A 26576-nucleotide genomic window follows, 5' to 3' on the forward strand; every position below is an offset into this window, starting at 1 on the left:
GGGAGTTAGTCAATTAACTTATTTGGCAATGTCTACACATAGCATTGAGCAGGATTAAAGTTATCCTGGAATGTGTTCCTGGATTAATTTAATTTAACCAGCAAAATTCAAAGAATATCACCGCGAAGCAGCACTTGTACGGGAAAAAAAAAAAAGCTGTCACATGGCTCGTTCAGCCTTCCCCCACCCTGTGAAACATAGCAGCCAATTCTGTCTCCTCACCTCTCCCCCACAATAAAACAACATGGTAATGGCAGCAGAAAAGGACCAGAAGGCCCATCCAGTCTAGAGATGTGAATCGTGTCCTCGATCGTCTTAACGATCGATTTTGGCTGGGAGGGGGAGGGAATCGTATTGTTGCCGTTTAGGGGGGTAAAATATCGTGAAAAATCGTGAAAAATCGTAAAAAATCGAAAAAACGTAAAATCGCAAAACCGGCACATTAAAACCCCCTAAAACCCACCCCCGACCCTTTAAATTAAATCCCCCACCCTTCCGAACCCCCCCCCCCAATGACTTAAATAACCTGCGGGTCCAGCGGCGGTCCGGAACGGCAGCGGTCCGGAACGGGCTCCTGCTACTGAATCTTGTTGTCTTCAGCCGGCGCCATTTTCCAAAATGGCGCCGAAAAATGGCGGCGGCCATAGACGAACACGATTGGACGGCAGGAGGTCCTTCCGGACCCCCGCTGGACTTTTGGCAAGTCTTGTGGGGGTCAGGAGGCCCCCCCCAAGCTGGCCAAAAGTTCCTGGAGGTCCAGCGGGGGTCAGGGAGCGATTTCCCGCCGCGAATCGTTTTCGTACGGAAAATGGCGCCGGCAGGAGATCGACTGCAGGAGGTCGTTCAGCGAGGGTTCCGGCGCCTCGCTGAACGACCTCCTGCAGTCGATCTCCTGCCGGCGCCATTTTCCGTACGAAAATGATTCGCGGCGGGAAATCGCTCCCTGACCCCCGCTGGACCTCCAGGAACTTTTGGCCAGCTTGGGGGGGGCCTCCTGACCCCCACAAGACTTGCCAAAAGTCCAGCGGGGTTCCGGAAGGACCTCCTGCCGTCCAATCATGTTCGTCTATGGCCGCCGCCATTTTTTGGCGCCATTTTGGAAAATGGCGCCGGCTGAAGACAACAAGATTCAGTAGCAGGAGCCCGTTCCGGACCGCTGCCGTTCCGGACCGCTGCTGGACCCGCAGGTTATTTAAGTCATTTGGGGGGGGGGTTCGGGAGGGTGGGGGATTTAATTTAAAGGGTCGGGGGTGGGTTTTAGGGGGTTTTAGTGTGCCGGCTCACGATTCTAATGATTTATAACGATAAATCGTTAGAATCTCTATTGTATTGTGTTCCATAACGGTTTAAGACGATATTAAAATTATCGGACGATAATTTTAATCGTCCTAAAACGATTCACATCCCTAATCCAGTCTGCCCAGCAAGCTTCTTATGGTAGTCCCTGCCATTCCGTGCAAGAAACCCCCATGTTTCTCTCAAGGGTAGTAACTGCCACTTCCGGAAAACGTTGTGGCCCTCAAGACCTGGAAAGCCTCTCTTCCCCCCAAAAAAGTCAAAAAGTAAATTGAGCTAAGGTTCTAAGTGAGAGCCCTCCCCCCCCCCCCTCCACCCGTTCAAGCCCACCCCAACAGGAGCCCCCTTCCAATTTGCTTAGTGCGACTGGAGCTTGGAACTAGAGTCCGACGCTCAGTGCATGCAGCATTGCTCTGATAGCTGCGCTGGATGCAAAAGTTACCTGCATAGCTGTCAAATCTATTCTCTGACGGCAACACTAGGAGGCTAAGTAAAAATCATTGCTGTGAGAGCAATGCTGGATGTGCTAGGAGCTAGACACTAATTCTAAACCTCCAGTCACAGTAAGCACACTAGTGGGTACCAACTGGGTCAGAATGTTTAGATTAGGCTTGTCGGATGTGAGGAGGAGATATGTATACTATCTGGTTCAGAAAATTTGCTACTGTTTAGTTTGTCAATTTGCCCTATTTCTTCTTCCATGTGCACTGAGATTTGTTTCAGATCATCTGAATCATCCCCTTTGAATATCATTTCTAGCATGGGTATCTCGCGCACATCTTTTTCAGTAAAGACTGAAGCAAAGAATTAATATAGTCTCTCTGCTTTGGCCTTGCCATCCCTAAGTGCTCCTTTTACCCCTTGATCATCTAATGGTCCAAATGACTCTCTCACAGGCTTTTTACCTCAAATGTACCTGGAAAAGCTTTTATTATGAAACTTTGCTTCCACAGCAAGCTAATTTTCAAACTCCTTGTCTTCCTTATCAGTACTTTGCATCTAACTTGCAAATGCTTATGCTTTTTCCCAATTTCTTCATTCAGATCAATTTTCCATTTCTTGAAAGATGCTCTTTTAGTCCTCTTCAAAAACAGAACGCTGACGTTGACAACATTTCACTAATGCTTCATCAGGTCATATTGATTACTTTCTTAGCTTCGTGTCTTTTGTTTCAATGAATTGGGCTCTAAGAACTAAAATGGCCATGCCTTCTTTTAAAGCTTTCTGATATGTAAGCGTGCACCAATCATAGTTCGTGTTCTTATGCTGTCAGAGTTTTTCAAAAACATCATTACGTGATGGCAACACCTTACCTATAATTTTAATGCAAATGATTAACTGTGCTTACATCACTTTAAATTAAACTATTCCATTCAATCTTATTATTAAGACCAATAGGCTCCTTTGCACATAAATTGATAAAGTAGACGCTCATGATTACCTCTCCTTCGATCCATGGAAATTTCTTACCTTCTTATCTTTTATACGGTGTTCATTCTGCATACAATGTGAAACAATAGGTGCTGTTTCTCTCATGTTTCTTAAACAGCTTTTATGGTCCCCTATACGTTGTTTTAAAGATCTTGTGGTTTCTCCCACATAAATCTTCTCGCATTAACATATGATGATGTAGACAACAAAAGCTGTTTGACAAGTGGTGAAATGTTGTAACACATATATGTCCCATTGCTATGCATTTGTACTCCTTAGTTTGTAAAGTCTGATCACATATTGAAAAATGACCACACTAATAGTGTCCCAAAATACTTTGTCTATCTAATGTTGATGACTCTATTCTTCTTTGGTAAAGTGGCAGGACACAAGATCTCTTTAAAATTCTTACTTCTTGAAAATGCCATGCGAAAATCCAAATTTTCAAATCCTGGAACCATTTGCACTATGGGGCGGATTTTAAGAGCCCTGCTCACCTAAATCCGCCTAAATCCGGGCGGATTTAGGCGAGCAGGGCCCTGCGCGCCAGTGCGCCTATTTTACATAGGCCTACCGGCGCGCGCAGAGCCCCGGGACTCGCGTAAGTCCCGGGGTTTTCAGAGGGGGCGTGTCGGGGGCGTGTCGGAGGCGGGCCCGATCCGCGCTGCGTTTTCGGGGCGTGTCGGGAGCGTTTCTGGGGCGGGCCCGGGGGCGTGGTTATGGCCCGGGGCGGACCGGGGGCGTGGCCGCGCCCTCCGGACCCGCCCCCAGGTCGCGTCCCGGCGTGCTAGCGGCCCGCTGGCGCGCGGGGATTTACGTCTCCCTCCGGGAGGCGTAAATCCCCCGACAAAGGTAAGGGGGGGGTTTAGACAGGGCCGGGCGGGTGGGTTAGGTAGGGGAAGGGAGGGGAAGGTGAGGGGAGGGCGAAAGAAAGTTCCCTCCGAGGCCGCTCCGATTTCGGAGCGGCCTCGGAGGGAACTGAGGTAGGCTGCGTGGCTCGGCGCGTGCCGGCTATACAGAATCGATAGCCTTGCGCGCGCCGATCCCGGATTTTAGCGGCTACGCGCGTATCTACTAAAATCCAGCGTACTTTGTTTGCGCCTGATGCGCCAACAAAAGTACGCCAATCGCGCTATTTGAAAATCTACCCCTATTTGCCAGAGTGTATGAATGCTTCTAATGATTTTCCTAGAAATTGGAGAATTTCTTTCCACATACGTTGCAGTATTGGAATTTTCGTCCTTTTGTCTAATATTTAGTAATGCGTCTCTATCATGATACAGAGCTCTTTTAAAAGCATTTTTTATGCAGTTGTTTGGATAGCCTCTCTTTCAAAAAGCTTGCATTAATTCTTCTGAATTCTGTCTAAAAATATCCTTGTTGGTACAATTGCGTCTGTATCTGAAAAACTGAGAAACTGGTAAACTATTTTTTTTAAAGGTAAAGGATGTGCACTGCTGTAATGCAGCAGTGTAATCCTATCTGTTGGTTTCTTGTATAACTTCCCCACATCCAGCGATATGCCCTGATGAAGAATTAGCAAAAAGTTGTCAACATCAGACTAATATGTTTAAAACATACCGATAAGCTTTCAGAAATTGAAGAAATATTGGGCAACATACAGATAAGTGTGGAAAAAGTTTCAAAGCTTTGGTTGAGAAAAACTCTCTTTTGGGCATAAAAAGCATTATATTTATTTATTTATTTAGCATTTTTATATACCGACTTTCCAATAACAGAATTACTGATCAATTCGGTTTACATTTTAACAGAACAATAACATTGACAAGTAAATGTCTTACAAAGAACAGGTCGATATAACTTGGATAAGTAAATATGGGGTTAACCAGTAAAGATACATTGCCTAATATAGGTATAAGTAAAAGATACAGTGCCTAATGTAGGTTAAATAAACAGTTGCTAATTATAAGGGGAGGCCTAAGTTAAATAAACAGTTGCTAATTATAAGACTAGGTTATTATATATGCTATTCAAGGTTAAATGTATAAGTTTGATTCATTAAGAAGTAATTTTGAAATTTGATTATAAAATATAAATCACAGAAAAACACTAAAAGATTTTTCACTTTTAAATATATAAAATATAAGAGGTTTTTGACCCATGTTTGCAATGACTGGTTTGTAGAATTTTGTATTCACATATTCTTAACCAGTGCTGAGGTCTTTTCCTCTTTATAAACATTTTTTTTCTATAGAAATGTATAAGACAAAAAACAGTTGTGCAATATTCCTTATACATTGATAACATATTGGGGCAGATTTTAAAAAAGTACGTGCGCGCGTACGTTTCTTCGCGCACCCGGCATAGCCGCGCATATCTTTTAAAATCCGGGGTTGGCGCGCGCAAGGGGGTGAACATTTGTGCACCTTGCGCGTGCCAAGCACTGCGTGTGCTGCCTATTCCTCGAGGGAACTTTCCTTCCGCCTCCCCCCACCTTCCCCTCCCTTCCCCTACCTAACCCACCCCTACATTTATTATAAAAGTTACGCCAGCCCGGGAGCAGTTTCGGAGGCCTCAGCCATGCCCCCGAAATGCCCTCGGGCCGGAACTACGCCCGCAGCCCCACCCCCGGATGACACGCCACCATGACACGACTGCTACACGCCCCCCAGGAAAGCTCCAGGACTTATGCGCACCCCGGGGCTTGCGCGCGCCACCGAGCCTATGTGACATAGGCTCGGCGCGCACAGGGGTTGGAAGGGGCTGATTTTCAGGGGTTATGTGCGTATCCTACGTGCGTACCCCTTGAAAATCTGCCCCATTATACGCACTAGTCATTTTTTGTACATTGTTTACTAGACACTAGTGTTTCCTTGATTGTTTTCTAATATTGGGCCAATAAGCCTGTAATTTTTTTTTTAAGTTAGAAAGTTAGAATCTTTACTTAAACTATCTTCTTTGAATATAGTCTGTTAAGGCTAAAGTTGTACGAGAACATGCTCCCAAATAACTTTGAAACTTACAGCAATATTCAAAGACAGCAGTTAGATTTCAAAGTTATCCAGTTAGGTTTACCCACTGAATATCCCGATAACTTATTGGACCAAATTTAGGGCTGGATTCATCATTCTTCGCAGAATGATGAATCCTTAGAAAAAGGGGACGGGGGACAGACCTGCGAAAGGCCGCAGCTGTTCACACTGCGGTGGTGCGATTTTGCCAGCCGTGGTGGGGCCGTCTGCAGCCTTTTGCAGCGAATACCAACACCGTTAAAGGTGTAGCTATTCGCCACATTATCGCCACATTATCGCCGGCAGCGGTGCCACGGCTGACTCCTCTTCCTCCCCTCCCCTTAATTTGCATTATATCACATGCGAAAAGGCCCTTTTCGCATGTGATATGGCCTTATCGTGTGTGATAAGGCCCTAACGCATGCGATAATGCTTTGAAAAATAACCCTCTTAGCTGGATAAGTTTTCCATTTTAGATTGTAGTAATATCAGCCTCTGTAACTTTGTAAAGCAAATAAATTATGATTTTTGTATTAATTGGTATTAATTTGCAAGAGTAATATTCCAGGCACACAACTACCATAAAATAAATCATTCCTATATTTCAATTACAAAACTCTTATATGTTTTTTCCCTCTATAGTGCTGTTTCATGCAATATGTGCTTAGTAGTTATGGGATCTGCAATGAAATGGAATCTAATCCCATTAATTTTTGCTTGAGCTGATTTGCACTTCCTAATATCTTTTCCTGGCTGTGTTTTTCTACTTTGTTGTTAAATCTTTGTTGTTTAATTTGAGTTTTCTTTATTAGTTTCAGATGGTTGAGTGTCTCCTAATATTTCATTTTTAACTTACTTTATTAAATATATCCCAAAACAGATTATTAGATAATTTTGGAAAGTTTATGAAGGAAAGATTTAGGTTCAATTACCTGAGTATCGATTGGGGAAATGTTGTATCAGAACATGAAAGGAGTTAAAATTCCTAGATGTCGTCAATGACTGCTTTCTGCAACAGTTGGTCATAGAACCAATAAAATGGAAACTATATCTCCATCTAGTCTTCAGTGGAAAACTTAATCTGCTTGGCAATGGTGATCATAATGTAATTAAAGTTGACAATCACTGAAGGGTAGTCTTCCCAAAGAATGATTAAACAATGTATGAAACTGTGAAACATGCAAGTTCCTACTCTAATAATCTTGAGACTGACCATAATACATTTCAGATTCTTTAACTCAGAACTAGAGGTCAATGTTAATAAACCAAACAGAATTACAGATATTGACACCTATTTTTCCTGGGTTCTCACCATGGCCCTCTCAGCCACCAGTGCTCCTTGCACTAGACAGACAGACCCTGGATTCATGGATTTGTGCAGCACTTACCATCCCTCCCTCCCACAGTTGCTGCCTTCTTAATTTCAGCATCCAAGTTATGCCATGACTTTCAGCACCAACACCGCCAGATGGAGTTGTGAGGAATTTGGTAGCTTGCTTGCTTCACCAGGTTCAGAAAAATCTTGGTTTCTATGTCTGGCGGGAAGCTAGCAGAATCTTCTATTGTGCCCAAGGACTTCTCAGGGCATCTGGAGCTACCATATTGAGACACCGCATACCAGCCTGGCCTGCAGTATTCTCTTATATTTAACCATAATCATTTTATGAAAAATACATCAAAAAGCAAAATAGAAAGATAGGTAACAAATCTGATCAAGGCAATATGCCTAGCAAACCACCATACTGACAAGCCTCTTATTATTTCTATTTATGTGTAGTAAGATTTTTTTTTTTTTTTTGCATTTACATTTTTCATGTTGAAAATATTCTTGGCTATTATTAAATAGTGGTATTATTTGATAATTTGCTTTGTTGTTCACATTGAATAGCCTTGAATATTACATTTAAAACTAATAATAAATTTTATGTAACCGGTTATCAAATTCTGCCCTTGTTGGTGGTTTACCCTTTAATGGACTGGCAATGGTGGTGTCATTAGGTCACCCTGATAGAGGTATAGGTCAAAGGTCACCATCTAGATCCTGCTTCTATGTGCAAGGTCAGTGTACTGTAGGTGGGTAGTGTGGTGTACCCATTGGGAGAGGTTTGAGATCTAACAAAACTCCTGTGCCCATGAGATGCAGTGGGAGTTGAGAATCAGCTCATAGTTGAGGGAGTGGATGTCTCTCTTTGCAAAGGACATTAAGGAGCCTGATCTCTTCACTGGGAAGGTCTGGAGTTGAGTATGGAGAGGATTCTAAGCACTGGAGTACAGTAGGAGTGGAGGAGAAAGATTTGAGGAGCAGAGTTCCTGGAAGTCCTGAAGTTGATGTTCTAGAAATTGGGAACAATTATAGAAGGTGTTAGAGGAAGGAGAGTCTGCCTCTGAAAGTTCATCAGAGTGAAGTTAGGAGCTCTAAGAAGAAGACAATTTACCTGGAGAATGTGTGGACAAGGGTATAGGGAAATGTCAGAGGAAGGACAGACTGCCTGGTTAAATTCACCAGATTTTAAGACTGATTCACCTATAATCAGCCTGTGACCCCAAAGAAGAGAGAGAAAGAGAGGGAGAGAAAAAAAAGAGAAAAGGACTTTGGAGAAAAGTTTACAGCTATCAAATAGGTACTGGGAGGGCCCAGAGTGAAAGGGGTACCAGTCCTGGAGAGATTACTAGTTTTCGGGTGAAGGTGTGAAAAAGAAACCATATTTATTTTTTCTTTTTCTGGATTGATTTGCTGTTGTGGTGCATTTCCCTAAGTGCCCTGTGAGTACAAAACCATAACAGAGTCATTTATCAAAATGTGTTAGTGCCCAAAGTCCACAATATTTATTGCAATGCATGGTGTGAATACAAATTTCTGGAATTTATTCAAAGGGGGGGATTTGGGTGGGATCTATGAAAATGAGGGGCATTGTCACAGTGTGTGATAGCGTAACACATGGTTTTTGGGCAGGAGAGAGAGAGAGGAGAAGGAGAGTGAGAGAGAATCTCTGGGATGGCACACATAGTAGTCAATAGGGATGTGAATCGTTTTTTGACGATTTAAAATATTGTCCGATATATTTTAAATCATCAAAAATCGTTAGAGGCGATATATAATAGGAATTCCCCCGATTTATCGTCAAAAATCGTAAATCGGGGGAAGGGGGAGGGCGGGAAAACCGGCACACTAAAACAACCCTAAAACCCACCCCGACCCTTTAAAATAAATCCCCCACCCTCCTGAACCCCCCCAAAATGTCTTAAATTACCTGGGGTCCAGTGGGGGGGTCCCGGTGTGATGTTCCACTTTCGGGCCACAGGTGCGTTGATAGAAATGGCGCCGGCACCATTTTGGTTCCTGTCCCCCGACGTCACGAGCGTAGGAGATCGCTCCTGGACCCCCGCTGGACCCCCAGGGACTTTTGGCCAGGTTGCGGGGACCTCCTGACCCCCACAAGACTTGCCAAAAGTCCAGCGGGGGTCCGGGAACGACCTCCTGCACTCGAATCGTGTTGCCGTAATGCAAAATGGCCATACGGGCGGCGCCATTTTGCAATGAGTATTGCAAAATGGCGCCGGCCGTATGGCCATATTGCCGTACTGCAAAATGGCGCCGGTCGTATGGCCATATGGCCGGCGCCATTTTGCATTACGGCAACACGATTCGAGTGCAGGAGGTCTTTCCCGGAGCCCCGCTGGACTTTTGGCAATTCTTGTGGGGGTCAGGTTGGTTGGAATATTATTATACTTTGCAAATATTTACAAGAAAATAGTTCTTTGTGGTAATTCAGGATTTGGAAACCACCTGCTTTCAAAGTTGAGTATTCTCAATTTAAAAAACTATAGAACACGCTTTTGTTGGATTACTCTTCTATATGAATGTAATTGATAATTGAGCATGGTGTTGATATGTAGGAATTAAAAAGAAATCAAACTGATCTCAAACAATTTACAATTAGGTAATTGAAAAGAAAAATTAGACTGAATGAGAGCACAATTCTGCTCCCATAGTCACCATCTTTACACTCTGCAAATGTATCAAACTCTCCCTACTTTCACATCATCATCATCATAATATAACCTATGATTAAAATCCGTCATTATTTGTTTCAACTGATTTTCACTGAGAAACTGCCAAGTTTTTGCAAAGGTAAAAACAGGTTTAAAATGATTTTCAGCCTAATATAAAAAATTATAGCTGCAGGCTTTCTGCAGACTCCTTCCACAGAAGACCTACAGTGGGACATGAACAGGAATGGGGTCTGAACTGCACAGGCAGCTTAAATGTACAGGAGCTGCACGCACTAGGGCAATATCTTTATTTTTTAATGAATGTCAAAAATGCAACAAATGAGGCCAATTTTAGTTCATTCGAAATAGGACAAACCTAAAATAGCCTCCTATTAAAAAAAAAAACAAAGTTTTTCAGGTATTTTCATATTCATAGCATTTTTTAAAATGAGCTTCTGCTGGGCCTTCCTGGCTCCAAAACTTAGCCCTGGGCTGTGACCTGGTGTAGAGGCCTATGTCCAGGCTGGGACAGGGTGCCTAGACCTAGGCCCAGGCTGGGCCTTCCAAGTAGGGCTAGGCCAGCACAGATGCCTAGGCAAAGGGTCAGACCTGGTGCCAAAGCCTAGGCCTGGGTTGGGTTAGGTTCCAAAGTCAAGCCTTGGCGCCAAGGCCTAAATATAGGCTGGACCAAGAACTCTTCCCCTTTCTTCAGTTGCCAGGGCCAGGGAGCTCCCACTTACTTCCTTTCTGGATCTACTGAAAATAGGCATAAGTAAGGCCCAATTGCTCTTGCCTGTGTCCCGGTGCTCTAAAAATGACATTATCTGATAGGAGGACGGTATTGAAGTGACATCACTTCAGCTTCTTCTTTGACTGCAGCCACCATTTTCATGTACTGCCTTAGAAATATAGGGCTATACATCAAAATGGCACAGATCACACTGGTGAAAGGTGCACAGGTAATGTCACTTTGGCGCCATCCTCCAAGCTGACAAAACCATTTAAAAGTACCAGGACCTAGGCAGGAGCAACTGAGCCTCACTCCTGCCCATTTTCAGTGGAACCAGGAACAGAGTAATTGGGGCTGCGGTGGGAGCAACCTAGCCCCAACAACTTTACAGAGGGAGAGGATCCCGGCCTGGCCCCAGCACCATGCCAGGTCCAGTGTGGACCTAAGCCTCATGCTTATTTTCCTTCTTGCTCCTTTCTCCTACCCCTTCGACCTTCAAGAAAAGAGAAGATGTCAATATATGGATGCTTCCATCTTTTTCTCTCAGAAGACCACTATTTGCTCTCTTGGAGCTCAGACAATGTGAAAAGCCAGAGAACCCTCTCACTATATCTCTTAGGCTGTATCTGTCATGAGAAGAAGAGGAAGAAGAACTACAAGAACTGGAACCAGAGGAATCACCCCGTTTGCACCTACTGTATGCCTTTGCCTTTCACACTCACAAAAGCTCCCACCACATATATGCTCAAACGTATACTGTATGTTCTTTAAAGTTAATAAGTGAATCATCTTGCACAGTGTTTCATATCCTATCAATCACTCATGGGCAATTCAAATCCTCAAGGATCACAAACTGGTCTGGTTTTCTGGATATACAAAATGAATATGCATAAGATGTATTTATATACAATGGAGGCTGTACATGAAAATATAATTTTGTGCACATTTATTTTAGACACTGTGAAAATCAGAAGAGATTGCATCCTTTGAATACCAGAATAAGACGAGGAAAAAAAAAGGAAGCATGACCTAGCAACACTGCAAGTGATTACCACTACTCAGAAACCAACTGCAGATTAGTGGTAGTGAGGTGCCATCAAACAAGGCAACAGGAACTTAGGTTGCTAGAAGTTTCGGCAACAGCTTTTCAGCTATTTAGATTATTACAAAGCTTGGGGTAAAACACTGGGGAGAGGTGCACTGGGTGTTAAATTAAGTATGGGAATTTGTATGCTCATCTATTCCCCTCCCTAACCCACCCCCCAGCCCTACCTTTGTGCAGGAAGTTACGCCTGCCCGAGGCAGGCGTAACTTGCACGCGCCGGCGGGCTGCCGGCATGCCATTCCCTGGCCCGAGGGCTGGTTCGGAGGCCTCGGTCACCCCCAGAACGCCCCTGGGCCGGCACCACGCCCATGGCCCTGCCCCCAGAATGCCACCAAATGCCGCGCCGCCCCGACACGCCCCCAAGCAAAGCCCTGGGACTTGCGCATGCTGACGGCCTATGCAACATAGGTGCGCTGGCGCGCAAGTCCCCTGCGTGTGTAAATCCATCTGGATTTACGCGCGCAGGGCTTTTAAAATCTGCCCCTTAGTGTGGCTAAACAGATGGATAAAGTGACAGCAAAAACTAGAAAAAGTCTTGGGTGCATAGGGAGTGGAATGGTCAATAGTAAAAGGGAGGTGATATTTCCCCTATATAGGTTCCTGATGAGACCTCATCTGGAATACTGTGCACAGTTTTGGATACCGTACCTTCAATAGAATATAAACCATTTGGAGTTAGTACAGAATGTGGCTACTAAAACTGTCAGTGGATTTCATTCTAAAGCACACACGGAAAGATTTAAAGATCTAAACATATATACGCTAGAGGAAAGGGAAGATATGATAGACATTTAAATATCGGAGGGGTTTTCATGTACAGGAGGTGAGCCTCTACCAAAGGAAAGGAGGGTCTAGACTGGAGGGTCATGGGATGAGGGTGAAAGGGGAAAGACAAGATTAATCTCGGGAAATATTTCTTTACAGAGAGGGTATTGGATGCATGGAACAACCTCCCAGTGGAGGTGGTGGACAGTTTCTGAATTCAAGAAAGCATGGGATAAGCAAAGGGAATTTCTGAGGATGAGATGGGACTTGTAAATTAGTTGGGTGGATGGGCAGATTAGATAGGCCATATAATCTTTTTTCTTTTTTGTCATGTTTCTATATATCTAATTTGGACAGTTAAATGAACCATTTTTTTTCTACTATCATTCACAGTGCTAGAAAATAAACATTGCTAGGTATAATAAATCATCACTACTGAGAACTGACTAGATGCATTTAAGATGTTTCCCACAAAATGCAATTATATAAAGATGACAATGTACATGAACTTTCAAGACTACATAGGTCCCCTTCTTCAGATACTTGAAAAGGGCAAAAATTGTCTCATGTGATCCATGGCCATCATCATCTTTACATAGTTTTTCCATTGGTAAAACAAAAGGAATCAAGGCCTGCAAAGTTTTCTCTAGGACTCTCCTCTATCCCCAAAACATACAAAATGGCAAACTTTTCAGTAAAATGTGGCTTTATATAAAAAAAGGAGAACTACTCAGACATCCGACCCGGTGAAAACAATGCTGCAGCAGCCAAGATTCAGAAAGTTTATTTAACCCATTTGGTACTCTGAGCTAACATGCTGTGTGCTGCAAGTTGTTCTGTTTTTAATGAATCAGGTATATTAATGTGCATCCGTGGGGAGAATGTTAAAATTAAGGAGACTGGACCAGATTTATTAATCTATTTAAATTAAAGCTGAACATTTTACTTTTCAGTTTAACTTTTGTTTGTGAAAAAAATATATATAGCATACAGAACAAATTGTTTTTGAATTATAATAGATTTAGGAAATTATGCTCACACCATTTAATTATGAATTATTCTAGCAGATTAAAAGAAACAAAGTGAGATTGATAGCATCTCATTCAAAGAATGAACTTATAGAGGAAGGCTTCTGAGAAAGATCACCCACTGCTTCAGCATATGCCAATAACAGCTGCCTAATATTTGGATATGTTTTTTGTTCTTTATTTACTTAACTTTATTATTACTGAAAATGTCACAAAATGTAAAATCACTTAAAGACATCTAAGGAAGCAGCTATTCCCCTCTCTTTTTCTATGGTGTTCTGTAGACAGTCAGAATAAATGAATAGCCAGATGATGAAAGCTGGCATGACTACCTGCAATGGGCCGGCTTTAGCATGATCTGTATTCCTGGTTCAAGTAAAACTAATTTAGTTTGAATTTGATTTTCAAAGTCGGATTTAGCAAGCCCTGGACCGAAAGCAGAATTTACCTCATCCCATTGGGAACTGCCAGGCTTGCCTGCGTGGGATATTTTGAGAAAAAAGCCTTAGAATTTCAATGCAAGTCTGCTTAGATCGGTCTATTTTGCTAGGGAGGATGGACCAACAGATGTGTCACAATTTAAACAGTTTTTCCACCTTATCCAATGGGGTAGATTTTAAAAGCTCTGCACGGCGCGCCTATTTTGCATAGGCCGCCGGCGCGCGTAAAGCCCCGGAACACGCGTAAGTCCTGGGGCTTCGTAAAAGGGGTGGGAGGTAGCGTGTCCAGGGGGGGCGTGTCAGCAGTCCGGGAGTGTGTCCAGGGGTGTGCCCAGTCCGAGGTGGGTCCGGGGGCATGGCGACAATTTGGGGGCGGGCCGGGAGGGCAGTCCCAAGTCCCCCAGCACTGCGGCCTGTGCCGGGGGATGGCGAGGCAGCGCGCGCAAGTTACACCTGCCTCAAGCAGGTGTAACTTGTACAACAAAGGTAGGGGGGGATTTAGGTAGGGCTGGGGGGGTGGGGTAGGTAGGGGAAGGGAGGGGAAGGTGGGGGGACGCGGAAAGAAAGTTCCCTCCAAGGCCGGTCCGATTTCAGAGTGGCCTCGGAGGGAACGGAGGCAGGCTGCACGGCTCGGCGCACGCAGGCTGCCAATTTTGCACAGCCTTGCGCATGCCGACCCTGGCTTTTATAAGATAAGTGTGGCTACACGTGTATCTTATAAAATCCGGCGTACTTTTGTTTGTGCCGTTTACGCGAACAAAAGTACGCGCACACGCATTTTTTTTAAGATCTACCCCAATATGTTTAGCAGCAATTGTACAACAGTCAGATATCAAGAGAATAGTCAGTTTTGCAAGCCATCCTTGTTCTATTTCAAACAGTGAAGCCCAAAATGGAATCTGAGCTCAACTATGATTACTTTAGATTTTGTTTAATGAATTCAAACTGGTTCATATTTGATTTAAGTATACTCACAACTAAAACCTGAACCACATCAAGTCCTTCCTCCTCCATCGAAATCAAAACACCCAAATTATGAACCTGCTCACATTTTCCTAATTATAATCAATTTTCAGTTTCCACCAATCATCTATTTTCACAATACAGATGTAGATACAGCAGCTGGAACCATATATTTTAGCATACATTTAATACTGATCATTAATACTGTTAGAAACCTCATGTATTCACATTTCAGTGGCAAGTACACTACTACATACATAGCATGTTTTCTATACAGTATCCTAAGGAAACATGTGAATACATTTCTTATAGGGATAACCTATAACCTGACCATTTGTTTTGCTATGTCCTTCCACCCTAGTGAACCAAACTGAGAGTCTTAAAGTACATAGTAAATCTTATTTTTGATGGGGGAAAGGAGTGAAGTGAATTAAGGCCAAACTTAAAATCAGAATAGGTTAGTTTTTTTTTTTTTGTTCTAGTGAAGCTGAACTACCAATTCAATTTCCATCAGGGTAATGATTCAGTACAGTCCAAAATGAATTTATAGTCCCCCTAATTTACAGTGTGTGTGTTTTTTTAAAATAGATACAGCATGTATCATATTTGCATCCTTATGCAATACTTCTATCTGAAGTGTTTTACAGGCATGTTGAATAATGACTGCCCACCTACAATTAATACTTTAGTATTCATATAAATTTATCTTGTAAGGATAAAAGACAAAATTAAACATGCTTCTATTTTAACCTGGGAATTCCAGGTTTAACAAGAAAATGCAGGCTGGACAGAAAAGGTGTATCGGAAGTGTAAACTGTGGAATGTGTGTTGTCAGGGATGGGGTGGCATGGGAGGAAATGGGATGCCCCTTTTGCTACAATCAGAGATTTGAAAATTCTTCTAGTACTCACAAGGGATGTAATGCCATTTACTTTAACTATTCTCTTCCAGGATGAGAGAAGTAAGGAGGTGGTGGGAGTATATGGTCAGTACATTTATTTCCTGATAAGTGCACACTCCTATTCCCATGCAACCTGCTCACTCACCTCCTCCAGCTCCCATCTCACTCAAATGCAGTCCTCATATAAAATACTGGGAAAGACACACTATCAGGCACAGATAGATAAGAATGCATCCAAGATTTAACAGAATTTTCCTGACAATAAACAGAATATAAAGTTTAATTTTAACCATTTTTCTTTGTAATTATTCCAGTTCAAGCAAATAAAGCTACTAGTATCACTGAACATAGCAGAAGCTGTACTTCATTTCTTCTACTGAACAAAAGACACACAGTACAAATGGTATTCTATGAGTTTAATAAATGGTATATTTCTCTCTTACTTTATAGGTGTGGGAATTATCTCCATCCTCAATTGTTTGTTGGAAGGAACTTTTTATTATTAGTCTATCCATTTGTGGCCCATTAATTTTCCATTCTTTCCTAGTCATTTAAGAACATGCTATTCTAAGTTTAACATGACTAAACACAGGGAACACAAAAAAAAGACACCTATAATCAAAATCTTGCATTCTTATTCCCTAAATTAATCTCCATGCTAATTAGCTATAATTGTAACGTGCAAATGGTCAACCCTTAGTGGAACCCCTCCACCTCCCAGGCTATATAACCTTTTACAAATTATAGGCTACATGATCCCACCCTTTCCAATAACTTCACTGGCTCCAGACTATCACTTAAAATAATAATTCACCCAAAATGTATTACCAAAGCTTACTACCTAAAGTTGCTATCCCATCTATATCTTTATATCACTGGATGCTTAGCTGCTTCAGACGTCCAGACAAATTGAATTCTTTAGCAGGGCATGCATCTGTGTTGCCAGGACTATGTTATATTTTGTTCTACCAGTACTTCCTGTTATCCATTGTAATCTTCTTGGTTTAGTCTACTGTGCTTATGGTTTTGCATGCAGTCAACAAAGGCAGAGCTTAGCTTGTCATCATCTGTATCTGGCTCATAAGTAGCTGATGTTTGGTGCTAGGCCAATTTTCATTGGATAGCTAGTTCTTAGACATCTGATTAACTGGCCTTCCAGATATCTCATTACATATGACTGAGCTTTAAGACAATCAGAGGGATACTCTGCAATGTCAGCAAATTATCAATTGGCTAGAGTTCATTTCATATCTGATTGAATGGCAGGGCTGTCAATGTCAGATCTTATTTAGTATTCATAGCTTAACAAAAATCCACAGTTTTATGTCTGTAATTACTTGTTTATCCTAAACAGAGTTAATGATTTTGAACAGGTACCCAATACTATATGCCCTGAATACTTTCACATTTGATGGATGTCAGTTGCCAATTGTTAAGCAAATGAAAAACTTGGAAGTACGTCTGGACTAGGAGATGCCTATGCATCTTCAGGTAAAATCTATGGTAGCCAAATATCTTGCAGATCCAACTGACAGGGCCATTCCTCAAAATATGTTAGGGCATTATCTCAGGCAATAGGGCCATCACCCCCATGAAAATGCCTTAATGCATCTGCTATTTTTCACATTGCACGATGCTTATGCAAATTCCAAAAATGTAGTAAAAGGAGAGGAGTTTGAGCGGCGTTTACAAAAATAAGGGGTGATTAACATTAGGTGTGATAGCATAACACACATTATCATTCATTTTGATGCTAGAAATAACTACATCGTTTTTCCTGGCATTAAGATGTGCGATATACATGAAATGGGATTTGCGATAAATATCATGAATCATGTTTCAGGCAGGGGAGAGAGAGTGGAGAGGTGTAGAGAGAGAGAGCGAGCCTCTCAGCTGGCACACACATTTGTCTTCTATTTATACCACTATAGGAGGGTCATCTAGTAACTCGAGGTGAGGTTTTGCTGGTTGTCTAGGGTTTGGGTAGCAGATTTACATGCACAGTCAGACGTACGAACAGCACAGTACACATCAGTGAAGATTTAATGTGATTTGGAATGAAGAAAGGTACACAGATTTCGACAGTGTTCTCTCACCCCAGTTGATAGAACCCAGGTAGAGAGTGCATCAAGCTAGGATGAGAGTACATTGTGGAAATATCATTAGGTAACTTTTCTCATTCCAAATCACATCAAATCTTCACTTTTGTGTACTGTGCTGTTTGTACCTCTGACTGTGCATGTAAAACTTCCCCCAAACCTGAGACCACCACCAAATCATCACCTCAAGTTACTGGATGTCCCTCCTATAGTGGTATAAATAGTTGACTAATATGAGAGCTTTACAAAGAATTAGTCTCTCTCTCTCATCCCCCCCCCCCCCCTCCCAGGAGCAGCCCAAAACAAGGAAATGCCTATTTGGGTACTTCACAAACTGCAAAGTGAAAATATCATGGGTGCAATAAATATAACGCACGTTGAAGTAAAATATCTATGTGAAGCACAAAAACAGTGCATGGTTGTGGTAACTCAAAAATTACCCTATCTATGCACTATTTTTTTAATTTCAGGAGTTATTAATGCAAAATTTAAAGCATTTTGATGAATCTAGAGATGAGACACAAAACAGGGCAATCTCAGTCTCAGGCCCTTTACTTTGGAACTATCTTCTAGCACATCTCCATTTGATATCAGATTCACATGCATTTAAGAGAGCTTTAAAAACCACTTCTTTAAAAATAATTTTAAAGATGCTTTTCATGGGGAAGATTAGGATAGCTATAGATAATGTAAATTAATAAACTAAACTAAACCCTTCTATTGTCTGCTCACTCTTCAGAGAACTGTTTGTTTCTTCATGAACAGTGTTACGCTGAATGGTTTTATGTATGTTTTGGTTATTCCGTAGAGTCTTCCTTGCCTTGTTGTAAACAAAGGTTCATTTGATAATTTTATTTTTATTTTAATTGTACCCCACCATGAATTTTGGAGGGCATGGGATATACATTTTTAAAAATAAATAAATAAATCTCCTCCCACCCCTAACAACCAAAATATATGTTATATTCATATGAAATTCTGAATGTTTACTGACATGTCTGGGTGCCTTAAGTGAAATATAATTAAAATAAAAAAATAAATTATAGTAAACAACAGATAATATAATGCATGAGAATTCTACTAAACCAACTGGTATTATAAGAGTAACCTTTCAATACAATCTTTATTAATACTTACCACTAAAGCACATACTGCATTTATGCTTTATTTGTTAATTAGCACTATAATAGGTAAATATTTAACAACTGGAAGCGACTAGAAACAGGAAGCTGTGGCTGGGCTATATATATTGGCTGGGCTACTATATATTGAGCTGTTGGTGTTAATATTTAGATGCCAAAAAATGGCAGTAATACAAGAATACTGAAATTACTGTGCCCACCAGCTGACCCATTTCTTCTCTTCCTTTTCGTGCTCCTTCTGCCTTACTGTACTCAATTCCAAACTTTATTCACATTTCTACAAAGATGATAACATTTATGAATTCCCACTTTCATTCCTTCCTCTCACATTTAGCTGCCACAACATCCTCCAGCATCCACTTAACACCCAATGAAAGGGAGTTTATACATAATTCACACCTTATGGGGCTATGGTAAAATTATCAATAATGAATGACTGTTTATAATTAAAAGTTGTTTCTGATTTCATCCACACACAAACCATGAAATGATCAGCTATCTAACAAAGGCTTGTTTGAGAATAATCAGTTTGTTGATACAGAATTGATATAACCCATATGCCATAAAGACATTTTGTTGACATACGAGTCTTTACAATTCATTCCCTACTGGTTTCTACCTTGAAAAACAACTCAGAAAAAAGGTTACCTTTTATAATGCTAATACTGGAAAAATGTGTATACTTTACTGATATTTTATTTTATCCTAAATTAGCCAAGTTAAAAGTATCAGACTGTGCAATTGCATGTTGCATTTTGATGAATGTCTGCTTAGAATGAGATTTACCAAGTTGTTCTTAGAGGCAATAAAATTGCTCAACACATAAAGTCAATATTTTATACACAACTTCTGCTGAATGGAAGATCAGTTGAAGAAGACTAATTATCTTTGGTTGAAAAAGAATACATGAATAATATAAATGTTCAGTGTTTTATCTATTGCAAATATTTTACTCAACAGACAAGAGTGAAGAAAATAAGATAGATATTTCTAGGTCTGAACATCATGAGGTCCACATTCAGCTACCGCACAGCTGTGTTATATATTCAGCAGTGCAGATGGATAACTTAAATTGACTAACTTTAGGAGAGCCTTAAAGCCCAACTAGAGTTGGCCATTTAATTCAGCTGGCTAACTGAATATTGAATTAAATGATTAACTTATCCAGCCAACTCAACTCCTCCCCAATCTGCCCATTCTCCGCCCCTGAGTTATCCAGCAAAATGGCACCTGCTGATCGTAGCCAGATATTCAGCGGCACCACAGCTGGATAAGTAGTATTTATCCAGCTAAGTTCCATTTTGAATATTGGCCTCCATACTAATAATATATTGCCTCTGTATCAAGCCATAGTGAGTCCGCATCTTGAGTATTGTGGCAGATTTGGTAGCTCCATTTAAAAAAGAAAAGCAGAGCTCAAAAAGACAGAGGAGGGTGATAAACACAATAAAGGGGATGAAACAGCTGTATATGATGAGAGTCTATACAAGCTAGGGATTTCTAGCTTGAAAAAGAAGGCTAAAGGGGATCATGATAGAAGTTTATAAAATCATTAGTAAATTAAGGATGGTTATTTACCCTTTCAAACAATTCCTTAAATAGTGGATATTCCATGATACTAGCAACCAACAAATAAAACAAAAAAAAAAAAAGTACTTTTTCACTCGCCATACTATTAAGCTATGGAATCAGAAGATATGATCAAGCTAACTAGTATAGTGAACAAAGTTTGGACAAGTTCCTGCAGCAAAGGTTTATAGCACATTATTAGCCAGGTAGACAAAAGAAAGCTATTACTTTACCTGGGAGTGAACAACAGGAATTAGATCTACTTAATAGGATCTGAAAGGTATTTATGATCTGGCTTGGCCACTACTGAAACAAGATGCTGAGCTTGATGGACCTTGATGCAACCCAGCATGGCATTTCTTATGTCTTTATATACTTATGACTCCTCTAACAGCATTTTGCTTTCTAAGTTCATTTTGCCAACTTCAGGTATTCTACTCTGTGCTTCTGTCTAGAAAGAAAGGTGCCAGTACTCATATGTAGGATCATCCTTTGGGGGAGGGGAGGGGAAGGGTGGAAATTGGGTCAGCTGCTTTATGCCAGAGATTCCCATGATAGTCCCTTCCCCTGCAGCTGGCTGCAGAATTCAATCATGGCATGATCTTCTCCCCTCCCATGCTCCCTTCCATGGGCAGAAGGCATAAGACAGCTATGTTCTTACCTCCTCTGTCGCCTTCATTACATGGGAAAGTACAAATGGGGGACAGAAAGAGAAAGAGGCACTGCTAGTACTTTTCTCCCTTTCTCCTCTTCCTCCCAGATGGATGCTTTTCTCAGATTTAGAATCAAGAAACTGAATTACCACAATAAAATTTGTACCAAAAAATAAATCACACATGAAAAGATCTTCTATTTTTTTGTTTATTTATTTATTTTTGTATACCGACATTCGATCTGACATCACATTGGTTTATAGAGAACAGATGAACTAGAAACATCAGTGTCTTCCTTTTATTTTTACAGAAAGAGTTAATTATTAACAGATATGAACTGATATTAAACTTAGAATCAACATTAACTGATATTAACTGAAAAGTTAACTAATATTAACATTAGTTGCGATTATAAACATTTCTTGTCATTGTAAGCATTTTCAACGAGAATCAGTAGCGGGCGATTGTGGTATCTCTATGAGTAACTAATGTGCTCCTTCTCGGTGTCGTAGATTGGCGTCATGGAATTGTTGCAAAGGTTTTTTGGAAGAGCCATGTTTTTAGGTTATTTTTTAATGTGTATTATATATAAATATTATATTATATTATACATGTACTATTATGTGTATAATCAATAGTATAATCATCCCAGGCTCATCTGGGATGATAGATGTATGGCTCAGTTGTGATGATAGATGTACGGCACATCACAAGAGAACAAGTTGTCATAAATCTCTCCTAGTCCCTGAAGAAGACTGGATCGTCAAAACACTGGTAGTGTCAGGCAGATGGCTCCACTTTCGCGGCAAAAATATGGATCTAATTTGAGATGATGGCATCCTATAGAAATTAGATAAGTGAACAGAACTATTTGCATATGTGATTTAGGGTGACTGTGCAGGAGAAAGCTATTTATAGATAACTGTATTATCACAAGAAGAGATGGTTAAACATGATTTTACTGAAAAAAAATGTATATGATAAAAATATCATTGGACTGGGAACACTAGTAATTGAAAAATCATAAAATATCACAAAAATTAAATATTAAAAACGGTATATTCAATATTGAAGCTATAACCGATTCATGGTCTAGTTCATAGAAGAAATACTGGAACTGAGTGTGCATTACATATTTTATAGTCCTCTGTTGGTTGATAATGAGTACATTATAGAGAGGACTCACAAGGTCGTATAGCTTATGGTGTAGTCTTTATTTATATTTAAGCCTTTGGCTTCCTGAATTTTACTCAAAGATCCTAGTAGTTACAACAATGGACTGCAAACCAGGGAAACCAGGGTTCAAATCCCACTACCATTCCTTGTGAACTTGGACAAGTCACTGTACCCTCCTTTGCCTCAGGTACGAACTGGGACGGTAACTTTTAAACTGGTGTGTGGGCATACATGTGCGTGTATTCGTTGGCCCGCACCCAGGTACATGATCATTTTATAAGATACGTGCATATATGCATGCATGTTATAAAATAACCTGGCCATGGGCATGTGTACGCAATTTTAAGTGGCTGCAAAGAAAATGCCGCTTCTACCTTGTCAGCTGGAGGATTTAAAAAGAAATGCATGCTGATGCAGTTATCAGTTCATTTCCAGTTTACACACGTAAGGAATAGGGTTTCCAAATCCCCCTAGTTTAATAGCTTCCTTTCTCCCTGTTAGCCCCGACCCGTAAACCCAGCTGATCTGTCTATTTATCTTTATTTTATAACTTGCATGCCATCCAAAGCAGAAGTAAAGCTATGCAGCAGGGGACCCCAGCACTCACCTGGTGTGCATAAGTATTTACACGCTAATTTCAAATTAAAATCCAAGCGCCTATGCCCACACCCCACACCTTTTTTTAACTTTTCCTTCGTGCACATAACGGCAAGTATGCGCATATCCAGGCAGCTTTTAAAATCCGCTCAGCCCGCACAGGCCCAACTTGTGGGCATATCTCCCGGTATTGGCACATGCTGGAATTTAAAATTCACCTTTTAGATTACAACCCCTCTGTGCATAGGAAAGTACCTACAGTACATGAATGTATTCCAGTTTGAAGTGCTGAAAAGCATAACAAATAAATATATAAATGTATGTATGTGTGTGTGTGTGAGAATTTAAAATGCCACTTATTTTATCATTGTTCTTCCCCAATTTCTCTGACACAAGTCTGCATTTTGAGTAATTCTTCTTCAGGGGTAAAACATATGTATTATCACAAAATATCTAAAAGTGACAGGAAAACATAAAAGTATACCACACACATGGTCAAACATTTAAAAATGGATACACAAACCTTTGGTGTCTTTTACACATTCTCTCAAACTCAACCACTCTTCATTGCCTTCCTGAAAGTGAAACAAAGTTGCAGTGTATCCATGGCAACACTCACCAAGTAAAACAAAGAAAAAGTCGCATTAGAAGATTGGACAGCGGACTCAGCATCAGGTTCAGAAACATCAGTTTGCTGAGTCTGGAATGGCTATATAGGCCACCTTCTTCATCTTTTTAAGTAGAAAGCCGCAAACCTCTTCATTCCCGCAGAGTGAACCCGGGTCAATGTCCTTATTGAACAGTGTCGAGGCAATAGTGGCTCAGACCAAATACTCATTCTTAGACTAGAGAAAATTGGCCTTTGTAAATTTTTCAGGAGAGTAAACTGCCTATTACCATAAAACATGCCCCTTTTTCTATCTCATGCGGTATTTAGTGCATTTTGATAAATCCAGGCCTAAGTCAGTTGACAATCAATTTGTATCTAAGATTATTACATATAAAAAGTTTCAGAGGAAGCAACTTTGTTTCACTTATGGGAAGATGCCGATAAATGGCTGAGTTTGAGTGACTGTGTAAAAGTTATCAAAGGTTTGAGTATCTATTTTTTTTTAATCAGCTTGAAGATATGTATGTTAAACGTTTCTGACCTACCATTAATATTGATGTTCTCACTTTTAGATATTTTATGATAATACAAATGTTTTCCCCCTGAAGAAGAATTACTAGAAACACTGACCTGTGTAAGGGAAAAGGTAAATGCCATTTTAAATGCATTAAAAAAATAACCATAAAGTGAAAGGCCTATGATTAAAATGCAGGAAATCAAAGGTATAAGTATAATTAAGCCAAATGAACCTGGAATGATGTCCTATTGATTATACACATAGAAGATTAACTTTTTATGAATGGTTTATAGTTGAAATTGTTCTACCGTATTGGACTCTTGATTAAGATATTGCCAAAAAGTAAATCACAGGGATATCAATATTCAAAACTAAAAATTTAAATGGCTAACTTGGAGTTAGATGGATAACTTGGAGATAAGTGGATAGTTTGTGAGTTAGCCATCTAAATGGCTCTGAATGTTGATCTCACAGTGATTAAAAGGAGAAAAAAAGAAAAACAAGTTTAGGAGTGCTAATAACAGTATGAAAATTAAAGGGTAGAGAATGGTTAATATGATGAACGATTACCAGGTTCTGGTGCTGTACTGTACTGTCCTTGGTCACAGATTCACAGTGCTTCTGTTCCAACTCTATTAACCAATGCCCTGCAGAGAACAGGCTTCGGCTTCCTGCTCTCTCCATCCTCTCCCACCCAGACAGCAACTTAAAAAGATTTAGGAGGGAAGTGGGTAAGACTGAAATACATAGGATACAGCAGAGAAGAGCTACTCTGCTGCCTAATCTACCTCTTCCCCTTTACACCCCATGGGATGATGAAGAAGATAAAAAAAAGGTGCCATAAATACCATATACCAATACAAAAGATGCCCTGGTTCTATTTACAAAACCTCTCACACCCAATTCCCACTATGCTCCTTTCTATCTTAAGGATTGTTTAGAAAAATATTTTTATATCTAGTCTCTACTATAAAAGGTAGCTAGTCTAAAGTATAATTCACGTTGGATGAAATTATTTTTGACCATAAAATTGCCAACTACTGAGATCAATATTGATAAAAAACAGCTAAGAAATTTGACCAGATAAAACCTATCTGACTAACCTACATGGGATATTCAGCAGCATGGCTATCCTGCTGAATATTCTCCGCTTCAGCACTATTTAGCCGAATAAGTTATATCCAGATAAGTTAAACCTGCTCTACGGCTCCTATCCGGTTAACTGAGCTGGATAAGTAGGGCTACCCCGATCTACCTATTTCCCACCCCTCCGTTATTTGGCTATTACTTAGCCAGATAAGTGACTTATCTGGCTTAATGGCAACTGCTGAATGTAGATGTTTATTCTGCAGCCACCACTTGGTCGGATAAGTCCTACTTATCTGAGTAAGTAATTTTTGAATATTGGTATCATTGTGTCTAGAGCTACCGACTAAGGGACTGATGTACACATTTAGAGGACAGGAGGGAGGCAAACAGTCATTCAATATGGACTAGTGAATACCTTATATGCTATCAAGAGTTTGAAGAAAACCTCTACAGGAGCTCAAAGCAAGGTCAATGGCATAATGAGTATAGCATGAACGATTTTAGGTAGGCACCTCACCTTGGGTAATAAATTATCAGCTTTCATTAAATATTTAGGAGTCTTATTACTTCTGTTTAGAGATGCAAAGTTACTCCACTGATAGCATCTGGAATTTGGCAAAGGAAGCTCACAGAGCGTGCTGAAAGAACGTCAGCATAATCCAAGTTCAAGAAGCCAAAAAAGCTTGCCCAAACCTTCAACCAAACCCGGATTCCTTTAAATACCATCCCAAACAGACAAGTTCCATGGAATATAATGGAGGAAAAACAGCATCTAAATGCAAAAACAAAAGACCTGTATAGAATCTAAAAACACATGTACAATGATGTAGGAAGAAACAAAGAAGGCAGATTTGTATCATGGAAGGTCAGCTTGACATTCAAAAGCTTTGTCTTGTTCAGTTAGCCAGACAAAGACAATATTTGAATATTTCCCTCCATTCAGCAGATAAAATTTGTGCACACAGTTCATTCTGCGTACAAAATGTATCTAGATAAAATGAAGTAGCACAAAAACATGCAGGGACAGGGCTAAATTTTAGCCAATAAGCATAAACACATAAGACCAGTCAGAAAAAGAGCCATCCTAAAGTAAGCCAGGTAAAGTTATGCACGTAATGTTATCCGGGCATATTCAGAAGCAGCTTTATGCACAAAAAAAAGTCCCACTGAATATCCACATAAAATTACATGTGTAACTTTACCAGATAACTTACCCACTTGCTACTCTCTGAAAATTGACCTCACCTAGACTGCCATTGGTCGGCCCCTGTCACATGGTAGGAGCAATGGATGGCCGGTGCCATCTTGTGCTCCTACCATGTGACAGGAGCTGACCAATGGCACTGGTAGCCCCTGTGACATAGTAAGTTCAAAGGCTATCGGCGACATTTTGAATACCGGCAGCTGAGGGCGTGAGTGCAGGAGATGGCTCCCGGACCCCCTGCTGGACCACCAGGGAGTTTTGGTAAGTCTTGGGGGGGGGGGGGAGTCAGGAGGGTG

Source organism: Rhinatrema bivittatum, chromosome 1, assembly GCF_901001135.1.
Source record: "Rhinatrema bivittatum chromosome 1, aRhiBiv1.1, whole genome shotgun sequence".
Lineage (NCBI taxonomy): Eukaryota > Metazoa > Chordata > Amphibia > Gymnophiona > Rhinatrematidae > Rhinatrema > Rhinatrema bivittatum.